The sequence below is a fragment of the Penaeus monodon genome, chromosome 26 (genome assembly GCF_015228065.2).
Source record: "Penaeus monodon isolate SGIC_2016 chromosome 26, NSTDA_Pmon_1, whole genome shotgun sequence".
Classification (NCBI taxonomy): domain Eukaryota; kingdom Metazoa; phylum Arthropoda; class Malacostraca; order Decapoda; family Penaeidae; genus Penaeus; species Penaeus monodon.
In genome coordinates, this window is record NC_051411.1 from 34,427,306 (window position 1) to 34,439,805 (window position 12,500).

At 22.6% G+C, this 12,500-nt stretch overlaps 1 pseudogene; it reads right to left on the bottom strand.

The window, feature by feature from the left end:
• LOC119589679 overlaps window positions 1-12,500 on the bottom strand; it is a 15,567-nt pseudogene that overhangs the window by 1,120 nt on the left and 1,947 nt on the right.

The window sequence follows — 12,500 nt, forward strand, 5'->3', positions numbered from 1 at the left end:
ATAGTTATTATTATCATTACTATTGTTATTGTCACCATTATTATTAATAGTGCTATTACTATTACTATTAGTATTATTATCATTATTATCATTAGTGTTATTATAACTGTTATTAATATCATTATTATTATTATTATTGTTGTTGTTGTTGTTATTATTATTATCTTTATTATTATTACTGTTATCATCATTTTTATTAAAATAATTATTACTGCTATTAGTATCGTTGCTATTAATACTATCATTATTATTACTGATATTATCATTGTCATAATCATTATCATTATTATCATCATTATTATCATTATCATTATTATTATTATTATTATTATTATTATTATTATCATTATTATTATTTTCATTATCATTATTATACTTTTTATTATTTTTTATATTTTATTCTAATCATAATTATTGCTATTATCATCATCATTATTATTATTATTATTTATTATCATATTGATAATAACAATAACAATGATAATAATAAAGATAGAATAATAATAACTGTTATTATTACCATCATTATCATTAATATCATCATTATTATTATGATCATTATTGTTTATCGTTGTTGTTATTGTTATCATTATCATTATCGAATTATCATTATGATCATTATGACTATTATTATTGTTACTGTTATTATATTATTGTTTATTAATATCATTATCATTATAGTTATTATCATTATTAATTTTATTAACATTGATATTGTTTTTGTTATTATTACTATTATTATTACTATCATGAATGTCCTTATTAATATCAGTTCTATTTATATTATTATTATCTTTATCGCCATTATCTTTATATTTCAATTTGCTTTGTAATTATTCATCATTATCAATTAATATTAATAATATCGTTTTTTTAACCATTACTATCCTTATTACTTCATAGTTAATTATTACTACTACTACTACCATTATTTTTTTTTTTCGTATTATTATATTATCATTATTATTATTATTATTATTATTATCATCATAATTATTTTTCTTGCTATCATCATTATTATTATTATTATCATTGTTATTTTCATAGGCGGCGGAGCGATTTTTCAAAAAAAGCAAATATGATAACCTGTCATAGGTGGCGAGGGGAGTCTTTGCCTTAGGGGAGGGGGATTCGAAAATCAAAAGCTTAAGGCATCTTTAAAAAATAGCAATCATGAAATTCTTTACAGATGTAGACTGCGAAAGTCAATTCCGCGGCAGTTCCAGGCTGATCACTTTCCAGGAAGTAGAACAAACAAGTTTGATAATGTTATACAATATGTTGTCATTTTATAGGAGATATAAACTTCCTCTGCCCTTTATTGGTGATTTTATCTGTGTCGGCATCTGTGTTTAAATGTTTTTCATCCAAGACGTGCCTGGAACATAACTCATAGGTTTTCATTACTATTATTTCCCAATATATGTTCTGATACTGGTACTATGAATATACCAATAAACAAATAATCAAAACTATAAACTGTGTAATTTAAAAACTAAACTTTTCGGCTATTGAAGTAATATATAGTTTGATGATCTTTTAGACAAAAAGCGCCTTTCACACAGCAACATGCGCATGACACAGTTCTCACATAATTATATAATTTGCACACCAGTGTATTTAGTTCTGCGTTGAATAAATAATACCCAGATGTAATATATCCATATGGCTTCTACAATCAATGTGTGTTAACTGTGTTTTGTTGTGGTGGGGTGGGGAGGGGGCGATTTGCTTAAAATATAGATAACATGTTCATTCGAACTCCGCTAGTTAGGCGTTCATGAGCCCAGGAAAGTCTGTCCTTTACTATACTATACTCCACTATACCTATACAATACTTTTAATAAATCAAGTTCATGGAAACCAACATGTCTACTGTAAGAGTGATACCTATTCTGGTAAAATGAGATATAGTATAATTATAGTATATTTTTATTAGTCTGTTTGAAAGTGTAAAACCAAATGTAAAGCACAATTTTTTCAGCAATTTCTGGGGGGGGGGGGGGAGTCGGAGATATACTCTCGCCCCCCAGTTTTCCTTCTGGGGGCGCTCGCTCCTCTGCCCCCCCCCCCCGCTTCCGCCGCCTATGGTTATTCCTATTATTGTTACTATTATTGTTATTATTATTATTATTATTAGTTTTATCATTATTATTAATATTGCTGCAGCTGCTGTTGTTGTTGTTGTTGTCGTTATTATTATTTTCATTATTGTTTTTATTATTATTATCATCATCATCATTATTATTAAATATTAGTAGAGTAGTAGTAGTATCATTAATGTCACTGATAGTATTAATAGCAACGATACTAATAGCAATAATAATGATTTTAATAAAAATGATAACAGTAATAATAATAAAGATAATAATAATAATTATCATTATTACTACTACTACTATTATCATTCCTATTATTATCATAATTAAAACAATAATAATAATTGTTATCATCGTTGTCATTATTATCATTACATTATCATTAATTTTACCATTATCATTATTATTACCCTTTTTATTATTATCATCATTTTTGTTATTATCATTATTATCGTTATTATTATTATCATTATTCTCATAAATATAATTTTTGCTGCTATCATTAGCATCCTTATTAGAATTCTGTTGTTGTTTATAATGTTATTATAATGATAATTGTAATAACATCATTATCACTATTATTACAACAATTATTCCTGTAATTATTATTATCATCATCAATATATTATCATTACTATTATTATTATCACTATTTCTATTATTATCATTATTATTGTTAATATTATTTTCTTTTTTATTTTGTTGTTGTTATTATCATCTTATATTTTCCTACTCTATTATTACGAATATAATTTCTTTATATTATTATTGCTGTTCTTATTTTTATTATTTTCCGTATTAATGTTCTTATTCTTATTCATAGTATTATTTTCATTATCATCATTGTTATTATTATTATCTTTGTTATTATCATTATTGTTGTTGTCATTATTATTTTTTTTATCATTATATTATTATTATTATTATTATTATTATTATTATCATTATTATTGTTGTTGTTGTCATGATTGTTATTATAATTATTATTATTGTTGTTGTTATTATTATCATTAGCATTGTTATTATTATGATTGTCATCATTTTTATTGTTATTATCATTATTATTATTATTATCATTGTAATAGTTATCATTACTATTATTATTATCATTACTATTATTATTATTATCATCATCATTATCATTATTATTATTGTTATTATTTTTAATAATAATAATATTATTATTATTAACAGTATTGTTATTCTTTATAATAATAATAATGGTTATAATAATAATAATAATAATAATATTATTATTATTATTATTATTATTACTATTATTATTATTATTATTATTATTATTGTTTAAAATATTATTATTATTATATTCCTTATCTATTCTTCACTATTATTATCATTAGTATGACCATTATTGTTGTTGTTATTATTATTGTTATTATCGTTATCATTACCATCATTATTAAAGTGAATGATAGATCCACTAATTATCGTGTTGCTTATAATAATTCTATTATCATTATTACCCTATTTATTTATTTTTTTATCATTGTTATTATTATCATCAGCAGCAGCAGCATCGCATCACCATTATTATTATTATTAATATCATTATTATTATTATTTTTTTTTATTATTACCATTATTTTCATTGTCATCATTATTGGTGTTGTTGTTATTATCATTATTGCTATTTGTATTATTTTTACTATTATTATTATTATTATTATTATTATTGTTATTGTTATTATTATTATTATTATTATTATTATTATTATTATTATTACTACTGGTGCTGTTCTTATTTTGGTTGATATCATTACTATTTATTGTCATTATTACTATCGTTAATTTTTTTATAACTTTTTAAAATATTATTATTATTACTATTATTATTACTATTATATTATTGTTGTTGTTATTATTATTATTTTATTATTATTATTATCATCATCATTATTATTATTATTATTATTATCATTATTATTATTATTATCATTATTATTATCATTATTATTATTATTACCATTATTATTATTATTATTATCATTATCATTCCTTATGATCATTAACTGGTTCGCAAAGAAAATCTCTTGAGCAGCTGTAATATTCATTCAATCTGAAATATCATAAATGAAAATAACACCTTGATATTATCCTTATATAGGCCTGTTTTAAAGAATTCTTAGAATTCAGTAATGGAAATATACAATTTCTTTTTTGCTTCACAATTACCCTGTTATTCTGATAAATATAGATCACTGATTTCATACCAATAAAATATTCCCTCATATTCATTTCATATTAACAGATAGTGTACTGCATTTTCCCATATTTTCTTATTTCATACGAATACAAGTACAATTGTTTTTATTCAACTCCACTGTTCATGTATTACATATATGGTGTACGACGAATATAATAACTCATTTATTTGACACTCACTTCATTTATTTGACACTCACTGCATTCATTTGACACTCACTTCATTTATTTGACACTCACTTCATTTATTTGACACTCACTTCATTTATTTGACACTCACTTCATTTATTTGACACTCACTTCATTTATTTGACACTCACTTCATTTATTTGACTCTCACTTCATTTACTTGACACTCACTTCATTTATTTGACTCTCACTTCATTTATTTGAATCTCACTTTATTTATTTGACACTTACTTCATTCATTTGACACTCACTTCATTTATTTGACTCTCACTTCATTCATTTGACACTCACTTCATTCATTTGACTCTCACTTCATTCATTTGACTCTCACTTTATTATTTGACACTCACTTATTCATTTGATTCTCACTTCATTTATTTGACTCTCACTTCATTTATTTGACACTCACTTCATTTATTTGACACTCACTTTATTCATTTGACTCTCACTTCATTCATTTGACACTCTCTTTATTCATTTGACTCTCACTTCATTTATTTGACACTCACTACGAGATCACAACGAGCCAGGGCTGACACCAGCAACCTTTACTGTTGTTCACTGTAATATCATTATTTCAATGTTTTAATTTTGTAAACAAATATTTCTTTCATTTGATAAACTGTAGATCATTCATTGATAATAGTTTAGAAAATAATGTGATGATAGTTTACAAAATCGTGTATAAATACCTGCAAAGATGGCTTTAATACTTGTCCAAAGGGAGGACGCATGGCTGCCAACCGAACAGAAGAGAGACGATGTGCGCAATATGTTGTCATAATGATTATTTTCCTGTTTATAATTCATCACGCGATTAGCATTTACATTTCAGCATTATGTCCTATAAAGAATATATAGAATTTTATAATCCATGTCATCTCCAAAGATGATACATCTTTGACGTTAATATCATTATTGGTATCCTTATCAATGTTATTATTATCATCATGACTACTATTATTGACATTATTATAATTGTCATTGTTATTGTTAATATTATTGTTATCATTATTTTTATCACTGTTGTTGTTTTTGTTGTTATTGTTCTTGCTACTACTATTATGATTATTATCATAATTATCATTGATGTTATTATTATTGTTGTTGTTGTTGTTGTTAGTGTTGTTGTTGTTGTTGTTTGTTATTGTGTTTTTTATATTGCATTTCTCATTGTATATTATTGTGTGTGTTTATATGACGATTATTATTCATTAATAATTCATTATTATCATTATTATTATTATTATTATTATTATTATTATAATGATGATGATGATGATGATGATGATGATGATGATGATGATGATGATATTTATCATTACCATTATTATTATTATCATTATTATTATTATTATTATTATTATTATTATTATTATTATTATTATTATTATTATTATTATCATTATCATTAGCAGTATTGATATTATTATTATCATTATACTTATCATTGTCATTATGATTATCATTCCTAATGATCATTAACTATCTTTTATATTGTCATTATCTTGATTCTCATTAGATTAAGAATGATGTGATAATAATGATAAGGAAAGCATAGGAAAATAATAATGATAGTAATAGCGATGATGCAGATTAAGAATTTCAAAAATAATGATGATGTTTATAATAACAGTACAGCAGTAACTGCAATGATAATGATGACAATTGTAATAATGATGATAGTGAGAGTTATGATAAAGATGAAATTAATGATAAAAGATGATGATATTTAGATAAGTGAAAAAATAAAGTGATAGTGATTATAAATATCAGTAATTGCTATACTGATAGTAATGATAATAAATTAATATAAGTGATGATAATGATAATACTAAGAATGATATTAATAATTATGATACTGCTACTACTACTATTACTAATGGCAAAAATAATGATGGTAATAATAGTAGCAATAATATTAATGATAATAATAATGATTATACAAAAAATGATAATGATTATAATAAAAATGTAATAATAATAATAATAATAATAATAATAATAATAATAATAATGGTGATGATAATAATAATAATAATTATAAGAATGCTGATGAAAACGATAACAATAATAACAATATTAATAATAATTATTATTATTATCATAATCATAGTGGTGATTATGTTAATAACAATAATAACAATGATGATAATGATAATGATAAAAATAATTAGAATAACAATAATATTAAAAACAACAACAACTATAATAATAATAATAATGATAATAATAATAATAACAAAGATATAATATTAGATAGAATATTAATAATTATAATGATGATAAAAATGATAGTAACGGTAATTATGATATTGATAGTAATAATAGTTACAATAAAACAATTCTTCTTCTTTCTCTTCTTTTTCTACTTCTTCTTCTTTGTTCTTTGCTTCATCTTTCGCTTTTTCCTCCTTTTCTCCTCCTCTTCTGCTTCTTCTTCTTCTTCGTTTTTTTTTCCTCTCTTTTTTTCATCTTTTCTTTTTTTTTCGTCTTCCCCCTCCTCCTCTTCTTCTTTCCCCTACCCTTTTTTTTTTCTTTTCTTCTTCCTCTTCCTCTCTCTCCTCGTATTCTCCTGTTTCTCCCCCTTTTCTTCTTTTTTTCTTTCTCTTTTTCTTTATCTTCCTCCTTTTTCCTCGCCCTCACCTTTCTTTCTTCTTCTTCTTTATTTTTTTCCTCGTTTCCTTCTGCTTCTTTATCTGCCTCTCTTTTCTCATCTCCTTTCTTCTTCTTCTTCTTCTTCTTCTTTATTTTCCTCTTCTTCCTCATCTCCTTCTCCTTCTTTATCTGCCTCTCTTTTCTCATCTCCTCCTTCTTCTTCTTCTTTATTTTCCTCTTATGCCTGGGTCCTTTTTTTTTTTTCCCTTTTCTTTCCCAACAGGAAACCCTAGTCCCAAAACACCCCCAATAAACTCAGAAAAAAATCACACAAATGAAATTTTCCCAATTTTTTATGTTTTTTTTTTTTTCTTTCTTTCTCTCTCCGCCTCTTTTTTTCTTCTTCTTTTTCTTCTTCTTCTTCTTCTTCTTCCCTGTTTTTCCCTGACTCATCGTTGACCTTATTTTAACGCATCTCTCTTAACACTTAATCGTTTTTTCTTCTTACGGTTTTTATCCTCTTTCTTCTTTTCTCTCTTCTCCTCCTCTCTTTATTTGTTCTCTGCTCGTAATTACCTTTTATTTTCTCTCTTTTCCTACTTCCTTTTATTTTTTCTTTCTTATATAGATATTTCTACTTTTTCTTCTTCTTTTTCTTATTCTTCTTATTTTATTTTTTTCTTTTTCTTTTTTTTACTTTTTTTTCAGCTCTTCCTTTTTCTTCTTCTCCTTTTTCTCCTCATTTTTTAACTAATAATTTTTCCTTCTTTTTTTTCCTTTCTGTTCTCATTTTTTTATAACACTTTCCCACTTTTTAAAACCCCTTTTTTCCCCTTTATTCCATTCTTCCTACTTTTTTCATAAAATACTAACTAATCTAAAAAACAAAACAAAAAAAAAAACCAAAAAAATGTAAATAAAAAAAAAAAAAAAAAAAAAAAAAAATAATAAAACACATTTTCCCAAAGATTTGCATCCCAAGTTGATGCATTTCCTGCCAGAGCACCTTTTTTAAGCACTTTTTTGAAATCCCGGTTGCATTTCACGGGTAGGTTGGCCAAATTTCCCCCCGTGCCCAAAACAATATTAAGCGAGTTTGGGATTCCCGGGCGCCATAAGTTCAAATTTTTCGTTCTATATCTTTTTCAGTGTGTGCGTTTTGTTTTTTCTATTTATAGTTATATATATATATTATATATTATATATATATATATTATTATTATATATAACTATATAATATATAGATAGATAGTAGTTTGATAAATGATAGAAAAAATAGATGATAAAAAATTAGATGGGTTAATTTAAATACATAGATACAAAACATAGTACATACATAGATACATAGAAAATAGATAGATAGATAGATAGTTTGGATAGATGCTCCGGGTATATATATACACAAAATGTATGTATATACATAACTTTTTATATATATGTGTGGAAATATTAGGTATGAAATTATATATATAAATAAAATGATATATATATAAAATATATTATATATTTTAATATAATATTTCATATTTATATTTTGTATTTAAAAATTACACACACACACACCACACACCCCACCCCACCACGCTATATATATATATATATATTTATATTTTATATAAAATTATATATATATATATATTTATATATATAATATAATATAAAATATAATATAATGTATGTATGTATGTTGGGGATTATATTTTTACACATATACCCAATATATAATAAATAATATATATTATATAATATAAAATTTTAATATATATATTTATATGTGTTTGTGTTATATATAATTTATATATATTATATTATATAATATATATTATATATAATATTTTATTATATATATATATTTATTTTTTCCCTCTTTGCCTCGTTTTTTTTTTTTTTCCTTTTCTTTACACAGACAAACCCTTTAATTTATTATTTATATATATGTATATATATTTTTTTAATATATATATATATTTATAATATGTCATACATATATATGCAAAATTTTGGGGTTTAATATTTTATATTTTATAATATATATATATTAATATATTATATAAAATTTATCAAATATTATATATATATATATATATATATAAAAATAAAATATTTTATATAATTATATATATATAAAATTATAATATATATAATTATATAAAATATTTTATATATATATATATATATAATAAAATTTTAAAAACACATATATATATGTATATGTTTATTACCCCCCCTACATTTAAAATTTTTCTATTATAAAATATTAATATATATATAAAAATTATATAAAATTTAATTATATAAAGTTTTTATATACATTGTATCCCAATATAAAATCATACAAAACATATATATAATATATATTTTATAAAGTATAAAATTTATAAAATTGTATTTTAATATATATATATATATTAAAATATATATATTTTAATATATATATATATATAATATATATATGCAAAAATGGTGTTATATACACTTACAACAAAACATACTAAAATTCCCAAAACAAAACCCCAATACAACAAGGGTTGTTGTGTGGGGTGTGTGGGTGGTGGTGTGTGTGTGGGGGTTGTGTTTTTTATAAAGGGTATAAATATATTATATAAAAATTTTATATAATTATATAAAAATAATATTATTTTATATAAGGGTTAATAAATATAATTTTAATAAAATATATATAAATATATATGTATTTTAAAAATATATTATATATAAAATAAATATTATAATATATATATTTTATATAATATATATATAATATATATGAAATAATTTTAATATATATATATTTTCTTATAAAATTATATATATATATAAAATATATTATAAAAATATTTATATTTATAATATATATATACATAAAACACACACATCTTTTAATCTATCTATCTATCTATTTTAATTATATAAATATATCTATCTATCTATCTATCTATCTATCTACTATCTTTTCTATCATCTATAAATAAAATATATATAATATATATTTTATATATAATTTTTATATTATATTAAAATATATTTTAATCGTATTAAATTTTTAACAAATGTAAAAAAGGGTATGAATGAAGATGAAAAATTTTTTTTTCAAAAATACAAAAAAATGTATTTGAACGTTTTGGGATTTTTAGATTCGTCGGGAAATACTTAGGGTTTTTTCTGGTAAAGAATAAATCGCCCCCGGGTCAAATATTTCTCTTCTTTTGGGTTACGATATTTTTTTCCCATTAAACCCTTTTTTATACAATAATATATATATAAAATTTTATATTATATATATATATATATAATATTATATTTACACAATGTAATAAAAATTTGTTAAAAAATTTTATCTATATATATTTTATTTTTATATCTATACTTATATAATATATCTATCGATATTAAAATATCCTTATTTTAATATTTATATATATTTTTAATAAAATTATTATTTTTATATGTATTATATTATTGAAATATATATTATTATCTATATTAATATTTATATATTATATTATATGCATAAAATTTAATTTAAAATATAAAATTCTATATATAAAATTATATAAAATATATATATTTTATCTATTTATATAGTTATATTATATTATAATAATTATATTATATATTATTTATATTTTTAATTATATTTTAAATATATATATATATTATATTATAAATGTAATATATTGTCTTATAATATTAAAATATTATTTATATATATATATATATTATCTAAAATTTATATCTATTTTGTAATTTATATTATTTATTTAAATATATATATAAAATTATATTTATATTTTAAAATATAATTATCTATATGTATTTTAAAATATATAATATATATATATATAATTATATAATTTTAAAATTGGGGTGGGTGTGTGTGGGGTTTTGTGGGGTGTGTGTGTTTTTGCGTGTGTGTTGGGGTGTGCGTGTGTGTGGTGTGGTGTGTGGGGGTGTGTGGTTGCGTGTGGCCCTGTGGGGTCTGTGTGTAGGGTTTTGTGTGTGGTGTGTAATATAAAATATATAAAATATATATAATATATTATATTATATATTAATAAAATTATTTACATATCCCTATATATACCATTATTATATTTTATATAAAATATATATTTTAATTAAAAAATTATATAAAATATATTTTATATATACACACACAAAAACAGGGAAGGGAAGGATAGATAGATAGATAGAAAAAAGGGATGATGACAATAGATACCCTTTAACCCCAAAAGGGGTTTAGATAATAGAGAGAGAAAAAGGGAAAAAAGGATAGCCACATAGAGAAGAAAGGGAGAGAGAGAGAGAGAGGGGGAGATGAGAGAAAAAGGAGAGAGAAAAGGGGAAAAGAAAGAAAGGGGAGAGAGAGAGAGAGAGAGAGGAGAGAGAGAGAAGAGAGAAGAGAGAGAAGAAAAGGAGAGAAGAGGGGAAAAAGGGGAAAATGAGAGAAAAAGCAAAAAGAAATCAATTGGGTAAAAAAAGAGAGGAAAGAAAGGGAAACAGAGAAAAGGGAAAAAGCGAAAGTAATTGGAAAAGGGGTAAAAGCAAAAAAAAAGAAAAAAAGGGGAAAATGCCCTTGAAAAAATGGGAAATAAAGAAATTACTTCAGAGATAAACGTAAATAAGAAATAGAAAGAAAATGTGATAAACAGAAAGAAAATGTGATATCAATAAGGTAATTAGATAGTAATTATTATTGAAATATTAAGAACAAAATCGAAGATAAATGAGACATAGACAGAATAGGTTAATATATGGAAATATTTATGATAATCGATAACAATGAAATTAATGAATCAATTTTTTTTTATATAATATTAACCTAATTTACTTTTTTATTTTTTTTCTCTTTATTTTTTTCTCACTCTTTTGCATTATTTTTCTTTCTCTCCCTTTCTTTTTTTAAGAAGTTTATGAGTATATGTGTATAATGTATGATTATTATGAAATAACCCCTTTTTAAAGGGGGTTTGCCCTCCGAAAGTTCGGGGTTCAAAACACAAAACACAACACCACACACACACACACACCACACACACACACACCACACACAAAACCACCAAACACAAAACACACACACACACACACACACAAAAACACACATACAACAAAACACACACACACCACACACACCCCAACACACCCACAACACACATAATACACACACCAACCAACACACATACACACCACACACACAACATAAAATAGAAAAGTTTAGATAGTTGAGATGGTAGACAGATATACATACACATATATGCACCTATATTTCTAACATGAAAAGAACAAGGAAAAGGGGAGGAGGGGAAAAAATTGTTTCATGGTAGAATAGAAAATTGATAAAAAATAGGGGGATAGATAGAAAAACGGGAAAAGAGAGGAGGAGAGGAGAGA